A 17,067-nucleotide genomic window follows, 5' to 3' on the forward strand; every position below is an offset into this window, starting at 1 on the left:
GTCCAGCCTTATGATAGGCTCTGCCTGAGCCCTTGCCTTCCCCGTAGCACTCACGGCGGCTCTGACGCTTAGTGCGGTCCTGCCTGCCTATTTTGTGCCGGGGTTTATAGGGCTCAGGAGCCTCAGCTCCCTCGAGCTGAGGCGAGTCGTCAACCCTGCTGGCTTTAGTGGCGAACACGGCCGTTTTAGCAGGTTTTCGCTCTGAGGAAGCAGAGACTTCAGCTCCCCAGGCTTTTTGAGCCAACCTTCTAATATCAGCCATAATATTCATCGCTTTTGCATCAGTGTGCATCACAATCATTTTCCTGACTGAGGGATGCAGATTAGCAATGAATAAACCTTTGAAATTCACGTTCTCTTCGCAACCCTCTTCATTCCGCCCTGCAAAATAAGTGCGCCTAAGCCTCTCATAGTAGTCGCGAGGGGCTTCAGCTTTTTTGTGCTTAATATGGTGCGCAGCGGCCACGGCAGATATGGGATCGATAAAAGCCGAAAATTCTCCGATCATTGCCTGACACAGCTCCTCAAAGCTATTACAGACCTCCGGTCCTTGTCTAGACATCCACTCGTGGACCGCTCGGCTGGTAGTTTTCCTTACTAACGTAGCCTTTTCCTGTTCGGACGCTTCGGGCATAAACTGCAAAGTATATCTCAGCTCATCGATGTAGGTTTCCACATTATTCCCTGACACTGACAGGTCAAACCTTTCTTCATCTTTGGCTAACTGCCTCAGAGAGTGGAGGTTAATTTTTACGGTTTCTCCGCGGGCAGGAGGACGGCCGTGATCAGGAGCAGGGGGTCGATGCCTGAATTGAATCGCCCGAAGCGTCCGAACAGGACTTGGCGATCTCCCCCATGCCGATCCGACCACAGACCCTGGCCGGGAGAAACCCCCTCCTGGCGCGCTGGGTGAGCGCTCCGGGCTGCTAGGTGGTCTGGCATGCAAGTGGGATCTAGCCTGTTTTGCTTCCAGTACGGCAGCATCTAGCTCCTTTTGCCTTTCCTGGCTGAGCTCATTTAAACTCTCAATTTCTTTTTCTTTTTCTTTCAAGCTCGCTTCCAGGTCTCTCCTAGCTACCTCAGCCGCAGTTTCTCTAGCAGACAAGTCATCTAATTTACCTAAAACTTCCTTTCCTCATTTTTCACTCTCTTTTCTCTGATTATATCCAACAACTCAACTCGCTCCGCCTTATATCTTTCTAGCTTTCCCTGAAGCTTTTGAAACTTTGTCAGCTCAGACAAAGACAGTTCCAGCTGTTTGGCTAGATTTAAGGCGAAACTCGATAGGACCTGAACTGCGTTCACAGACCCTCCTGTGTTAAGCTGGTTCCCTACCTTAGCTACTAAATCTACTTGCAGCTTCCCAATATCATCAAAGTTCAACTTTTCGATACCGCTCCAGTAACCAGGATTGTCGTTGCTAGAAATAGAACTTATAAGCGACTCCACTTCAGACATTTTAGCAACCATTGTCATTGCGTCAGAGAAACTTTAAGAGTATTACTTTTTTTTCCTTTCACCAAACTACAGTATGGAATCTAAACACCCGAGCAGATGGATTTCCAATCAGCACACATTACACTAAACGCTAGAAAACAGGGGGATTTCTTTACGCAGTTATCAGCACACCTGGTATTCTCGTATAGAAGCTGTGGTGCTGTGCTGAACTTGAACTCACAGCAATATCAGTTATTCTGTGCGATTGATTCTCATTTCATTCTAAACTCAGCCTTCACAGGGACGCCATTAAATGTAGTGGTTTGATGGGTTTACTGAGACAATTATTAATTGTAGCAGTAATCACGAGGTTGTTCGTTGGGGCTTTTAGGAAATCAATCGTCAGAACAACTAACAATACACACACATTGGATTAATACATGAGATACATTTATTAATATAAACTGTACACCAAACATATACTAGTCTGCCTGGATACAAGCGGCAGACCTTACTGTGAGGGTTATCAATATACAAGGTATATAATCTTGAAGAGATGCAAACACAAAAAGATACACAACAGAGAATATATGTCAATATATATCGTTCGGTTACCAAATCGCTAATCAGTGTTATTACCCACTATTACTCTAAACTCGGAAGTAAATGCATTACTCATGAATTAAATTGATAACAACTTGTGTTGAGGTACAACTGAATTCTCGAGATGCAATGTAGAACATGGGGTTTACTTATCCACTGTGTATGTATTTGGAATTTCCCGGCATGAACACCAAACCAGCTGACAGGCTCTGTTGCAGCCTCGGTTCCAGCGGTTGTCCAATGGGCGTTGTCCCGGCGTCCTCTAGCTACCGGCAAACCAGTCGAGGTGCAGCTCGGAGTAGGAGAGGCGGAGGAATCTGACTGCGGTGTGCAGGGCAGTCATTGCTCCGAGGGGATCTACCAGCAGTCCGGCTGGCTAGTAGAAAGTCTCTATGCACAGAGTGTGACCGCTAGTCCTCACAAGTCACTCTTTTGCCCAGGAAGAAGCTGGTTTGTTCCCAGTCCAGCGCTGCTTCTGAATAAGCTATTCAGGTTGTCGACGAGGGTCCAACTGTGGGCTGCCGTTGATCAAGCGGAGCGTTCACGTTGGTAGAATTCTGAGTACGTACGGGATCCTCGGCCCCGCGCTTAGAACAAAGTCCAAGTCCCTTTGCAGACAACAGCCTTTGTCACGTGATTGTCTCTGAGGATGCGCGAAAATGGCCAAGGAGAGCCCCGACCTGAGCTTGCGCTCCCTTTTTGACCAAGACACAGATGTGTTCTGATTGGTTGAGAGTTTGGTGGGCATTGGAGACCCACGTGGTGTTACCACGCCCTGCCAGTCTCTGATTGGTTGATCAAGGTGAGATACGAGTCACTTACTCCTGACACTTAGGAATGCAGTCCAGATGTCCATTTGGCACTCCCTAGACAGATAGGCGCCAATGGATGACCATTGATCATGATAGCCAGGCTAAGCTAAGTGCATCCCCGTTTGGGAGCTGTCCCTTATCAAAAGAAAACATCTTAAATCAGCCTGCATGAATACTTTCTCTGTGGCTGCACCACAGAGATGGAGAATGAGATGGGGCCTCATTAAGGAAAGCACAGCAACGCTTAATTCTGTCTTATTACCAAGCATTGCTGCTACAACTGCTTAAATTCAAACTAAACAGGACTATGGGAATGAGATTTGATTTCGAACTGGGTTTTAAATAAATAGGACCGCTGCACTACATTGTGCTTTATGTAAGACAAAAGGTGGGCTTCCTGTGTTTTCGATAACTCAGTTGTAAGAGCGGAGGAATATAGTGGAAACAGCTGGGAACTCTTTGTTCTCTGGTTTGAATTTGGCTGGAAGAAAGGTGTTTTTTATGTTCTTTAATCAAAAAGTGAAAATTTGTCGTTCACTTAGTTGTCTTATTTTCTAGGCTTGTAGACTCCTCACTCTTCCTAAAAGAAAGTGCTGCAGATAAAGATACAGTAGTTGTCGGAAGTTTAGTTCAGTGGTAGAGCACATACAGGCTGTATGTGGTTGTTTTCAATCGCCGGCGTCTCCACTCTGGATTTCTTCCTAAGCGTGATATCTTTCCTTACTTGTGTGTGAATTTCAGCGCGACACATAAACCCTTTGTCTGTTTTAGAAAGATTATATTTTAAATCAGTTAAAACAAAAAAAGTACCAATTACATACATGTAGAAAACACATGTATCTGATTTGAAAATTTGGGCAATGTATTACTAGTAGTGGAGCTGAGCTCACAGAAGAGCAGTTGATATTGTTAAACCACGTATTATTTTTAAATGACGCTACTAAGCACTGGCACGGTGTTTGTGCAGTCCTACCCAAGCTTTCTATCGACTGGATGAGTCTCCTGTTCCATCTCCAATTCTTTCCGCACATTTCGCCTGTTTCACCACCGTTATCATTAGACTATAGCCACTAATACGAGAATACTGTTCTGAAAGACTGTCTTAAATAATAATGTTGAAAAGGGTAATGATAAGAGTTTTTTTCATTAAGGTAACCATACATTTGCCTGTATAGTACAACTTATTATCTGTATCCGCAAATCCCCAATATTAATGCTGTCTCCTGAGAAACACAAGTGTAGAGTCAAATAATATTACAACAAATCTATTCAAGTAACACCCCTATGTGACAGAACACATTTAAGACTTACACCCCTTTTAAATATGTATTTCCTTCATTTCAGCTCTCTCCCCGGGATACCTGAAAATTCATTATAGTATAATAAAGTCTGTGCATGCATTACCTGTAATACAGCTACTAATATAGATAACATTAAACTTCATTATTAAGATATTACACTTTTATTAATAAAATATGTATTGATAAAATTCCTTGTGAATAATTGTAGTGTCTGGAAAGCAATTGTTCATTACTTAATGACGATATTATTTCCACTACATTCAGGACAGTTCCAATGTAATCTATTGTTCCACTTCGTCTGCTTAGTCTCCTACTTTAGTAACATCTAATGGGGAGCAGTTGTTATTTTAGGTTTGTTGCAATTGAGAACAGGTTTGCTACAGAGCTGCTGACAAATTTCAGCAGCCAGTTTGTTGCAACTGACCCGTTGTAGCTACCAATCAGAAGCAAGGAGAAACAAACATTAGGTTTGCCTTTTTTTAAAAAAAAAAGGAAAACAGAGTACAGTAGTAGTTTATGTGGTAATTTCAGGTACAATGTATGAACTAAAGTTAACTAGTCCCACAGTAATGCGTGGGGTCCTATCAATAGAAAAAAAAAAATTGTTGTAACCCGAAAACACAACAAACACAAAATGAGAAGTCTTACGGGAACCTAGGTAAATCCCTGTAGTTGTCTAGCAACTATAAAAAAACAACCAAACACAACAACTTCAAAAGAAAAAGAACATTAAAACAAATCTGGGGAACAACATAAACACATAATCTAATGCAAGAGCTTTATCAAGTCTTCAGTGCTCCTCTCGTCTCAGTAGACCCCTCTCATATATTTGTGTACAGGTCAACTGGAGGTATACAGCTGATAGTAATTTAAGTAGGGAGCTGCATCACAGCATGTGTGGGCTGCAAATGGAAAAGTATAGGTTTATTCCATGCTGAAAATAGAGGTAAACACAACGTTTCAGCTGTGGAGCCTTCTTTGATTGTGACTCGAAATAAATCGTTACTTGTTCGTTTGATGTTAATTTATCTCCATCAAATATCTAAGAGTATCTAAACTCGACAGTTGCGCTCAGTAGAGAAAGACACTGCTCCAGGTGAGGCTTGAACTCACAACCTCGGCATGACTCTGCTGTGCACTGCTGTATAGGTACCGCGCGCTGACCGATTGCGCCACTGGAGCTGTGCAACTTCTGTTCTTCATACAGACTGACGGTGCAGAAACACAGGGTGAAAACGGTTTCGGTTGTGGATCCATCTCCACCTGGGGAAAAGGAACAATAAAATAGCAAGGAAAATACAAGAAAAGAAACTGAAAGAATTGTGCTAACAGCAAAGGGGGACGGAGGGAGGTGGTCGGACAAGTAAATCAGCCTGGCAGATTATTTGTATCGACATGTTTTGAGTCAATCAGCAAACAGATTTATCTTCATGTGCCTTAAACCGTGCAGTTTGTATCTTCATTGTAGATAGGTTTCTTCAGAAGTCCAGTAAACTGACAATAATGGAGAACTAGCTGACGCACCCCGTCGTGAAGACCCTCTGTAAAGTGATTACACGTTTCATTTTCAAGTCGCCTTCTTTACACGCAATTGCAGCCCGGACACTGAGAGAAAGCATGAGAAATGGCTTCAATTTCAATGTGAAAGCGCAGTACAGGTTCGATGGCTTCACATCTCCCATCAGTCAAATAAAATTGCAGTAAAGCGATCTAAATATGACTCTGAAGTACTGGGAAAGATGATTATTTTGAGCGTGCCTCCCAGGGTCTGCTACGAGGCTTAAGCTGGCTTCTTATTCGCCAGCTTCTTATGCGTGTTTTTCGTTCCACCTTAAATAGTGCTGCTGTGATGTTATGTCGCCTTTCGCCTGTAGATGGCTCTCTTCGATCAGTACTAATCCGGCTGGAATACTGCAGACATCTTCACTGAAAGGGAATATCCAAATAAATAGCGACTGTCCAAATTATATTTTTGTATGGAATATATTTCAGAAAATCGCAAACCAATTTTAAAAACTCACCACAACACGGATTTACACTGAGAAAAGGTGAATGCACTTTCTGCTTATTGCTACGGCCTTCCCCCCGATTATGAAAATGTCTCACAGTTCTGACACCGACGTGTGAAAGACAATGTAACAGACTATCAAAATCCTGAAGTCCAAGAAATTTTAAGGCACCAGTTTTTTAAATATGATCCTGGCATGTCAGAATACATTTCGAAAAAGTATGGCATGAATTGCACGAATTGCAATGGCACAAATTGTTGAGAATATCACTGACCTTGCCGATATTTGCAGGGGATACGAATGTTTTGCACATGTTGAACTACAACAAGTAAAAATTGAGCTCCTTAATCAATATCACCGGGAATGTCCAATAATGACGAACATCAGTAGCTTCAAGGAAACTTAGACTCGCACATGGAGTTTTATCTTCGAATGGAGGGTGGGAGAATTCATTTATACTCTCGTTGCTCATTAGCTAAACTATTTTAAAAATATGACACGGATTTGTTCGACTGCACCAGCTAGCTCTCCTCTGTCAATTGACAGGACTTTAGAAGAACATGTTCTCATACAACCAACATACAAATTACACATCTTAAGGAACATGAAGAGAAATCGTGTACTAAATAACATAAAACTGTCGCTGCAAATTATCACCAAGCTGTTTTATGTGTCTGACCACCTCTTTCCTACTTTGCAGCGAGCACAAATCTTTCTGTTTCTTCATCGCAATTTTACTGTCTCTTTCCCCCATGTGGAGATGGATCCACAGCCGAAACTTTAGGTCAGTTCCTGTTACTCTGTCCGATTAAAAGAGCTGTATTAAAGGCACTCCCATCTCTGCAGGAACGTTATTGCTGCTCTCAACACAATATACTGCAGCCAAATGTGATAGCGATACTGTCACTGCCTGTGGGCCACGCGTTCCTGCTGTCAACCTATTATGTCATGTTCATCCACACCCAGAAACATTACTGCTGTAGCACAAGAGTTATATAGGCGCAGTCCATAGAGCAAGAATCTCTTAATCTCAGAACTGTGGGTTCAGCCCCCACATTGGGTCCCTCTGTGTCAATTTGATCCCCCAATCCTCCTAGCATGACCTGATGGCGTAACAGTGATACCCAGTACCCAGCGTAATTCAGCTTTCTTTCCACTTGATTCAGATTTTGATATGAAATCATCGGCCGAACAAGAGTTTGTCTAAATCGAGGGAGATCTGCTCACAAGCAAGTATTAAACACTTCAGCATTTTCTGTTCGAATACCACACTTTGTCAAAACACTGCCGCTTCTTAAGCTAATAAGTAACGGTTTTTGAGCACGCATTGTATTGTTAATGCTTATATTAAAAAAGCATAAATTCACATAATGGAATTTGGACTGAACAAAGTAGTCCAGCCCCTTTACAACATTACATACCCACTGATTAAAGCTTAAAACTACAGCAGCAGGAGTAACAATAATGGCAACAACATGTTTGGAGTTCGGCATTTCATTTATTCTGCGGAAACATCTTATCGGAATGAACTGCCCGAGATAAAAGAGTAATTGCGGCTCCAGATCGTTTTTACAGAGCATTGCATTGTTCTGTTCATGCTGACTACACGCTTTAAATTTGTCATTTACTGCAAGCGTTGCTTTTCCGGGTTTTTCTGAAATTCCTCGCATTTGAGCCAGCACTAAAATATTTAATTCCCGTCGCTGAATACATCGTGGAACCGGTATTTGCAACGGAATGCTGTCACACATGAAACCTTTTTGTTATTCGGTTCTGAAGTTTGAAAATGAAAATAAAACGGGGGTCACTTCATAGGCTTGAAAGAAGTCCAAGCAGCATAAAAACCTGCGAATTCTCACAAAGGCTGCACCTTTCTTCTGCTGCTGTTATAAATCTGCCTTAAACGTTTGAATGCATACCTTACTGCTGCTAACCACATTCACGTGTTTACGAAGCTTTTTTCTGTCCCTGTTTTTGCTAAGCAGTTTCTCCGTTTTCCTCGTACTGTGATTGTCAGTGAGCACAATAAGACTGAAACAGTGTAAAGGCAGGTAAAAAAAGACAGGGTAAAACGCCTGACTGTCGGAAGTGGGATTTGAACCCGTGCCTCTGTTTGGAGAGTGAAACACAAAGCTTAAAAGACACGAAGCTGTGAATTTGCTGTTTTAAACCGCTCGACTATCCTGAAAAAATGTGTGCTGATTGCACCAGTCGCATCCGATTTTCCGTAACTTTAGGACGATTGATACGACTGGACGAACACAATTTGTGGCGTTTAGCATGACATGGAAAACGGTAGCGGAGCATTCGGGTCCGGACTACCAGACTCAGAAACAGTTTTTACCCCCGCACTATCAAACTATTAAACTCCCAGCCTCTCTCACTCTCTCCTCACCTCTCACCTATGATCTGAAACTCACAGTGCCTTCTTTCTTACCAAAAACTCAAACACACATTGAAAATCTACCTCTACCATACATGTCAAAAGCTCACTCCCCATCATTTCTATCCCTTTATTTCATTCTTTTGATGCATGTTTTTGCACATAACCTGTTACCTTTTTGTTGTTTTGCATACTGCCTGTTGTTGTTTTATGCACATCGGCTGTTGTCTTTCTTCTGTTATATAATTGTATTGTTGCTGTGTTTTTTTCTTTGTACTACTTATGTCCGAGAGCTAGCTAAATAGCATTTCGTTATACCATATACCTGTGTATGAGTATAATGACAATAAACTTGGACTTGAACTTGAACTTGACATAGTCTTGCAGGCAGTATATTATTTTATCGTTTACTCGTATAAAAAAGCATGGTCTTCTCGTTCCTAAATCAGATTTTAAGTGCTTACGAACGTAACTTCCAACCTGGACTGACAGCTCACCCGATCTGTTTGTGATCAGACCGTGGAGTCGGGGGCTGTACCAAGCGCACGTTCCTTCCCAATGCTGAGGCGATCATTCGGAAGATGGGTGTGAAGAGAGATAAGCTTTGTCGACTAAAAAACAAGGCAGGATATGCAAGAACACTAATCACTGGCGACAGTTATGTTCTCTTACTATTGAGATCCCTACATTGCGAGTTTTTTTAAGACTTTGAAACTGAAGGAAAGCGGTGACAAATGAAACAGGCACGGGTGGGGCTTGAACCCACGCTCTTCGGTTTACGAGACCGACGCCTTACCACTTGGCCACCGCGCCTTCGAGGAAGCATGGGAATAAGGTTGTTCAAATTATTTTTTTCTGAATCTGGTTTACATCGCCAAATGTAAACTGGAGGCAGCAACAACAATAAAAGGGATACTTGTCCTTAAACTCGGACGTGATGTTCTGCAGACTTGTGCACAATGTCCTGTTTTCTTGCAGTGTAGACATTTTGCTGTTCACGCTCCGCATTCATCTGCTTTGTGCGTTGTTAGTCCGCACCTGTAACATGTAATGCCAGCCGTCCCCTGTTCTTCTATTTCTCTAGCATGACTGCGTCCTGCTGCTCGGCTTTTGTTTGTAAATTTTGAGCGAGCGCCCCGTTCAGTGTCACTTTGTCACTGTGGTCAGAAAGCATTCTTGATTCTGCTTGAGCTGCTTCATGAATTCTAGCGACTGTAAGAGCTCTTTCTAAAGTCAGCCCTTCCTCCTGCAGCAATTTATAGTCTCTTAGGTGCACATTTTTCCACAAGTTGATCTCTTAACATGTCAGTTTCCAATACTCCAAAGTCACAAGATTTAGCCAGTTCTCTTAGTGCAGTCACAAAAGCATCAACAGATTCGTCCTGAGACTAAGTTCTCTGCCTAAATTTATGCCGTTCCAAAACCATTTTTCTCCGCGGTGTAAAGTAAGCGTCTAAGGCAGCTACAGTCTGTTAATGTGTACCTTTTTCTCCAGGGAGGTTGGCGAAAATCCGCTGCACGGGAGCCCCGATACTAAAATCTGCAGTGTTCTGCTCGCTTTGAGTCCGTCAAGCACTCATCTCTCGTCGCCATAAATGTTGTGTATCTAAATTTAGAGACGTTTTTATATTATTTTAACTATTTTATTAACTACACAGATCACGCCCTTACACCATATATTCCCGCCTTCTACTCTCTCGTTCTGTTGTCTGGCGATGTCTACTCACTATACTACATTTAGCATGACTTCTTGTTGCAGTTGAGCTCAAAGCTGGAGATGATCTCCATATTCTACCGCACTATCTAGTCCGAAACGTAGTACACAGTACATACTTTTTTAAGTGAACTCAGGTTGTTAAAAAATTAAACCAGCGCCCTGTCACAGAAACGTACCCCAGTCTCCAGCGCAACAAGAGGGGGTACTCAGCACTGTACTAACGAGGAGCGCTTGTCTGCAGCTGAGCGTCAGCTCTGTTTACTGTCAGCAGTCATTGCCTCATTTCCAAAGACTTTTTCACCTGCTCTCAGCTTTTAAAGACAGTCATAAACGCTCAAGAAGTAATTCATGTCAGTTGGAAGTCTGTTTCTGTTGTCTCAGCTCTTGATAAAGAAAAGCCGTGCGTGGGAGACTCCCTCTCTGAAGAAGTTTGCCGTCACCTTGCGAGGGAGAAGAGCCATCAATCACCGAGGCAACCACTGAGACAGTTAACATTAAACACGTGAAATGCGAGATGTTGTGATTTGTTTCCCGCTTAAGGCTTCTATCGTTTCTACTCTAACGAGAAAGACCTCTTTATTAGAAGTGAGATTTTAACAAACGTCTCCAGGATTAACTGCGACCTGAACGCAACGCCTTAGACCACCAGTCATCTTGCCTGTGGTACTTAGAGCAGCGCTCAATAAAAATGATCAGAAACCGAAAGCGCTTCTTATGCGGATCAGTATATTCCGATTCCACTGGTTCTGCAGAAGAAATAAGAAAAGCCGAACTCAAAGCACTGTGTTGCCATTACGGGTACTCTGCAGCTGCTTTAAGATCTACTCACACCGTGTTGCCATTAAGGCTACCTAGTTAAAAAAAAAAACTTATCGTCATCTTTTTGAACGTGATTATTAGACACCCGTTAAATCTCCACCGAGGTTTCTTGAGAGATCGTTCAGCGAGCGAGTATTAAAAAACTACGTCGCTTCCAACCTCTGCTGTCACTGTAAACTCGGACGTGATGTTCTGCAGATGTGCAGTGTGCCTTTCCTCTTGTCGTATTCAAGAGTACTCACTGTGTGAGCTCCTCACTGCGTGTTCTGTACTCTACTGTGATTTAATTTAGATGATTACGTGAGTAGAGTGACAAGATCTACTTGAACATTTTCGGTTTGTGAAATGAAACACTAAATACACTACTGTAAATACAAGTAATGGACATTTAAAATAACCACAGTACAGCTAGAAGAGTGAAAGATAAAAGACTATTTAGAATGACATTCACAATAGACTTAAGAACGGCACAACTGTCCAAACAGGGACTTGAACCCTGGGCCCTCAGATTAAAAGTCTGATGTTCTACCAACTGAGCTATCCAGGCTCTGAAAGAAGGTCGACACTGTCGGGATCCTCGCAAGTCACCTGTCTCTTGTTCCGAAGAGCAGTCATACCTGACCCATCTGGAATGACCACTGACAGACTTTATCATGAAGCGACGGCACCACGCCCAGTAGAATGAGTGAGAAATACAGCATGACATGGGGAGGTAAGGGGCTCCTAAAATCCATCTTTCCTCACATTACTGATTTTTTTCAATAGCATTTTGACCTTTTTTCACATTCAGATTTTTTTCTCATTTAATAAAATCTTTTAATCAACAACATTAAAAAGAAAACAAATGGAACGTTTTTTGGAACAATAATTAAAAAAATATTTCAATGACTTGGTTGTATACGTGTGCACACCCTTTATAAAGGGAGTTGCAACAGTGCTGAAATTTAAAGAGCATTTCTGTAGAGAAAACAGCCTTGATGTTAAGCTTAGGGAGCCTGTCTTTTCAAAATTCTATTTCTTAACACCTTGCACAGCCCGACAGACTAACAAATATTTGTTGGAGAAATTGGCTCACACACCGGAAGACACTAACGTTTATTTATGTTAGAGTATGTGAATAAAAGTTTAACCGAAAAAGTTTGTAATTGTGATTTTGTTAAAATTCAATAAATCGTCTATCAACAGTTAGAATTTATTAAGAAATTGTTTTATTTCATAAACTATAAGGCAATTCAGAGAGTTTATTGGTCATATCCTTTGCTTATGTTCTTTTAACTCTAGAGTTCAGGATCCAAACCCAGCTGCGGACGATTGTGTTTCTTGAATCTCTTTTAATCATCAAAAGTCGATGTGTAGTCCTTCAGTACTTTCTCGAGTTGTGCCATGGATATTTTATACGATCAATACTTGTCATGCTCTTTTGCATTTTCCTTAACAAATGGAAAAAGTTCAAAGTGTGTTTATGGAGTGTTTCACATCTACACGAAAGCACTTGTAACAGTACAGGACACGCAGTGAGGAATTCGTGAAGCTTTCAGTTTAGTGCGGAGTTCAGAAGGAGGATTCGCTCGCTGAATGATCTCTCAGGAAATCCCGGGTGAGATTCAACAGGTGTTTTCTGCAACAGCCACAAGTGTGAAGCAATCTCTGGATTTCCTGAATTTGAACTAAATTATTAGTTCAAATAATTTAAGATTTAACAGAACTAAATGAGGTACATTTAAAACAGCAGCGCAACTCTGCAGCACGTCGAGTGTGCCTGCATTTAATTGTGTAAACCTGGCTCTCTCTGAACACGAGCAAAGAGTTCTCACTCAACAGAAGATTGCGATGTGAATATAAAGCACCTGGAGATGCCAGGGATTGAACCAGGGACCTCATCCATGCAAAGCATGCACTCTACCGCTGTGCTACATCCCCAATGGAAAAGGTAATGGAACAGACTTGTCCAGATGCTCACTGATCACAATCCACCACTCACGAAGAATGCCTGCAGTTTCCCACTTTCGCGTTTCCTCTACTATAGAGTAAATGCATGGGAATGAAGAAATAAGGAAGGAAAAATAATCGCATTGAAGCTTCAAGAGACTGGGCACAAATTAATCTATTATTTTTGTATCCAGTCACACGTGCAACGGTGGTTAATTCCCAGACGGGGAAGTGCTTTTTTTCTACCTCCTTACTCGACTGTCTTTCAATTCTGTTTTATTTGAAACTTTTTGCATCTTTTAAGTGCTCTTGATTCAACTATGCATGTTTGCAGTGCGCCGAGACCTGAGAATGTTGCACTTTTGCACTCATTCTTAGGAACTTGTGGATTTTTGATGAAATTTATTCCTAATTATGCAGACATATCAGAACCTCTTAGAAAACTAACGAGGAAAAGACAGAAGTGGGAATGGACATCGGAAACTGAGAAAGCCATTGCCGAGTTGAAAAGAGCACTTGTAACTGAACCATGTCTGGCATACTCCAAACTAGATGCACCACCAGTAGTGATCAGTGACGCGAATCCTTTAGGACTTGGAGCAGTATTGCTACAAAGACAAGAAAATAGACAGAACAAACCAGTGGCATATGCAAGTCGCTCACTTACCCCAACAGAAAGGCATTACTCACAAATAGAGCGTGAAGCCTTGGGTTGTGTTTGGGCAGTGGAACATTTTAGGACATATTTATGGGGAGGCAAGTTCACACTTCAAATGGATCATAAACCCCTCATTTATATGTTCAATCCCAAAAAGGCAACATTGTTACCACCCAGGATACAAAGACTTGGATTGAGATTATGGCCTTATGATTACAAAATTGAACACATAGTAGGGAAAACCAATGTCGCAGACTCATTGTCACGTCTTCCTTTACCAGACACAGAAGACACTGGTTATGAAGACACCTATGTTGATAGAGTGCTTTCAATCAGCACTTATGAACTGCATGCACTGACACTTGAGGAACTTAAACAAGCAACAAACGAAGATGACACATTGAAATTGTTGATGTCCATAGTGGAAAAAGGACAATGGCCTAATCCAATTCCAGACGAACTGCAGCCATACCACAGGTGTAGGTTGGAGTTATCTACATATGATGGACTGCTTTTAAGAAGACAGAGGATTGTGTTACCGAAAACAAAAATCAGACAAGCACTGAAAATAGCACATGAGACTCATCACAGTGTAGCTCGTACAAAACAGTACCTGAGAAGCAACTTTTACTGGCCCAACATGAACAGTGATGTTGAAAGACTAATCAGGAATTGTTCCACTTGTGTGTTGAATCAGCCATTGCAGGAGGATCAACCTCTCCAACCACTTGAATTACCACCAAGGCCTTGGACAAAATTGGGCATTGCCCTGGTAGGTCCCATTCAGAATGAATACATATTGACTGTCATAGACTATTATACTTCTTAACCTGAGGCGGTTGTTGTATCAGACATATCTTCAGCCACAGTTATTAGAGAGCTGATGAACATCTTTGCACGATTTGGTTATCCACTAGAGGTAGTAACAGATAATGGCAGGCAATTCATAGGACAGTTGTTTGAATCATTTCTGACTATTGTGGAATTAAACTTGTGGAATTAATCGTGGAATTAAACACATCCGTGCATCACCTTACTATCCGAGATGTAATGGCAAAATTGAAAGATTTCAAAGATACCTGAAAAAAGCTTTAAGAGCAGCTGTGACAGAAGGAAAAAAGAGAGAGAGGAACTCCGTAAGATTCTGCTGACTTAAAGATCAACACCACACAGGGCATCTGGAGAAACCCCAGCTAATCTTATCTTTGGGCGTGATATCCGGACTAAACTACCAAACGTGGAAAAGAAAGAAGAAGAGCCAAGGGACATTCAAAAGACAAAAGATATCCATAGACATCATGAGGAGTATGCACACAAAATGAAATTATATGCAGACCAGACACGGATCATAACTTCAAGGTTGGTGACGTAGTGTTTGTGACTGGCCTAGACACCGGTAAATTGGATGCCAAGTTCAAAGACACTCGCTATGTGTTATTGAGAAACACCTCTTGTAACTCCTTTGAGTTAGTGAATGTGGAAGATGGCTCAAAAATAATGAGAAATGTAAAACATCTTTGAACACTCCTCCATTGGATCTTGATTTTGAATCTGCAGAAACACAAAATGCTGAGAATACAGGACTTTCTGACGTGCAGGAAGTGCCGAGTCCTCAGACAGTGGAGAGTACATCCGTAGGAAAGCCAGTAACTTTACCCAGTAGTAAAGTAACAACCATTAGTGGCAGGGTTATCAGGAAACTGGCTCATTACAGAGACATTTAAAAATACAGGACTTGCATAGCTCTCCAAATGTTAAATTGCCTTATTTTGTTTGTGTTATCTATGTAGATGTTGCTTAGACTGCTAGAAATGAGGTGATATTTAGAAGTGACTTAAGTAGAAATTGAACTAAAATTTGAGTTGGTACGTATAGAAATTGTTGTAAAAAAGATGAATGTATTGAATAGAAATGAAAGGGTTTATATACATTTTGTTGTAATAGTTAATAACCGTTTACTGTGTGTTGATATAAAATTGTTACAATTGTATGATAAAGTTATAGACTTTAAAAATAACAAAGGAAGGGATGTAGTATAGTGAATAGACATCGCGAGACAACAGAACGAGATAAGCTACTGGACACACCCGCCCCTCCTCACACAGACCGTGGAAAAGCCCCCGAGTGGGAGGGCTCTCTCTTCCTCCCAGGAGCTCTTGGACACGACGCACAGACAAGGCGCGGGGAGCCGCCGCCTGCAAACACGGCTCCAGGCAGGACTCCACTCCGCAGGAGCCGCAGAGCAGAGGAGATGGGAGCAGCTTATCTCCTGTGCAGAGACCTGAGCTGTTGTTGCTGCGGACGCTGTTTTTTTTCTTTTCACGGGGTAGGAGTGAATGTTGAGTTGCCCTTAGAAATGAAGCAGAGCACTTCAACGGCACGGGTGTGTGTGTGCGTGCGCCCTGGTGATTCTGGGAGACAGATCGAACCTGAGCTAAAAGAGAGGGGGCTTAGCCCTCTTGCATTTGCTAGTTCAAAGTTGTACAACCCATTTGTATCTGCTAGGCAGCGCAGTCGTTGTGCACAAAGAACGCTGTGAAAATTGTCAAAAGCAAGTCATTCCGAGTTGGTCGGTTGTGTTTTCCGTTCATACGCGAAATGCTGAAATGATCTCTCGGCTCCTCGGTTGTCATTTCTGCTCCGTAAAGGAATCACAGTACGCGTCGGCTTCCAGCACGGTGGGTCAAGACACGATGCCTGGGGTCAGAGCAAGCGATGTCTTCCTTGTTAGTATAGTGGTGAGTATCCCTGCCTGTCATGTGGGAGACCGGGGTTTGATTCCCCGACGGGGAATCGCTCTTCTTCTACCTCCTTAGAGAAAGGACTGCCTTTCACTTCTCTGTATTTTCTTTCACAGCGCTGTGCAGCTTTTCATTGCTCTTGCTTTCCTGTTCCTGATGGTAGCGGTTTACAGAACAGAAAGTCCTCATGGGACATACCCTCAAACTCATATCTAACATAAACGAGTGAATTGGCCAAATCGATTACAGACTCACCTAATTGCAATGAAAAGCATCTGCTCATCTTAACGCGCTCTACCAGTGTACTTTTGAAACCATCCGCCATTTCAATAATTCTATGAGTGACTGTGTCTTTCAGAGGGGGCAGCAGGTCGAGCTGTTTAGCAGCTTTTTTTCACACATAATACGTGTCAGCTCTTTTGTTAACAGTAAATAAGGGTGTTCAAAAAAAGTGTCTGTTTATTAGGTGTAAAAATTCCTTAACATCTTTGATGCTGTCATCAAAGATAAACTGCAATCAGCAAAGATAAAAGGATAATAATCTTTGCATACTGCCCTGTCTTTCTCACACCTGAAGAAGGCTCCACAGCCGAAACGGTGTGTTTCCTTTCTTCTCTTTTCAACATGGAATAATCCTTTACTTGTTCCTTTACAGCCT

The 17,067-nt window shown here is 42.1% G+C and overlaps 3 non-coding genes and 1 pseudogene across 3 annotated transcripts; all 4 read right to left on the minus strand.

Moving 5' to 3' along the window:
* The window catches only part of LOC138242774 (zinc finger and SCAN domain-containing protein 2-like), a 587,776-nt pseudogene that overhangs the window by 92,909 nt on the left and 477,800 nt on the right, over positions 1-17,067 (minus strand).
* trnai-uau (transfer RNA isoleucine (anticodon UAU)) lies at positions 5,242-5,335 on the minus strand. The gene is made up of 2 exons: positions 5,298-5,335; positions 5,242-5,277 (listed from the first exon to the last, which is right to left on the minus strand). It is a non-coding gene; the product is annotated as a tRNA-Ile (tRNA).
* On the minus strand, positions 9,287-9,358 carry trnat-cgu (transfer RNA threonine (anticodon CGU)). Its single transcript has one exon. It is a non-coding gene; the product is annotated as a tRNA-Thr (tRNA).
* Positions 11,556-11,628, minus strand: trnak-uuu (transfer RNA lysine (anticodon UUU)). Its single transcript has one exon. It is a non-coding gene; the product is annotated as a tRNA-Lys (tRNA).

Source organism: Lepisosteus oculatus, chromosome 14 (assembly GCF_040954835.1).
Source record: "Lepisosteus oculatus isolate fLepOcu1 chromosome 14, fLepOcu1.hap2, whole genome shotgun sequence".
In the NCBI taxonomy this organism is placed as follows: domain Eukaryota; kingdom Metazoa; phylum Chordata; class Actinopteri; order Semionotiformes; family Lepisosteidae; genus Lepisosteus; species Lepisosteus oculatus.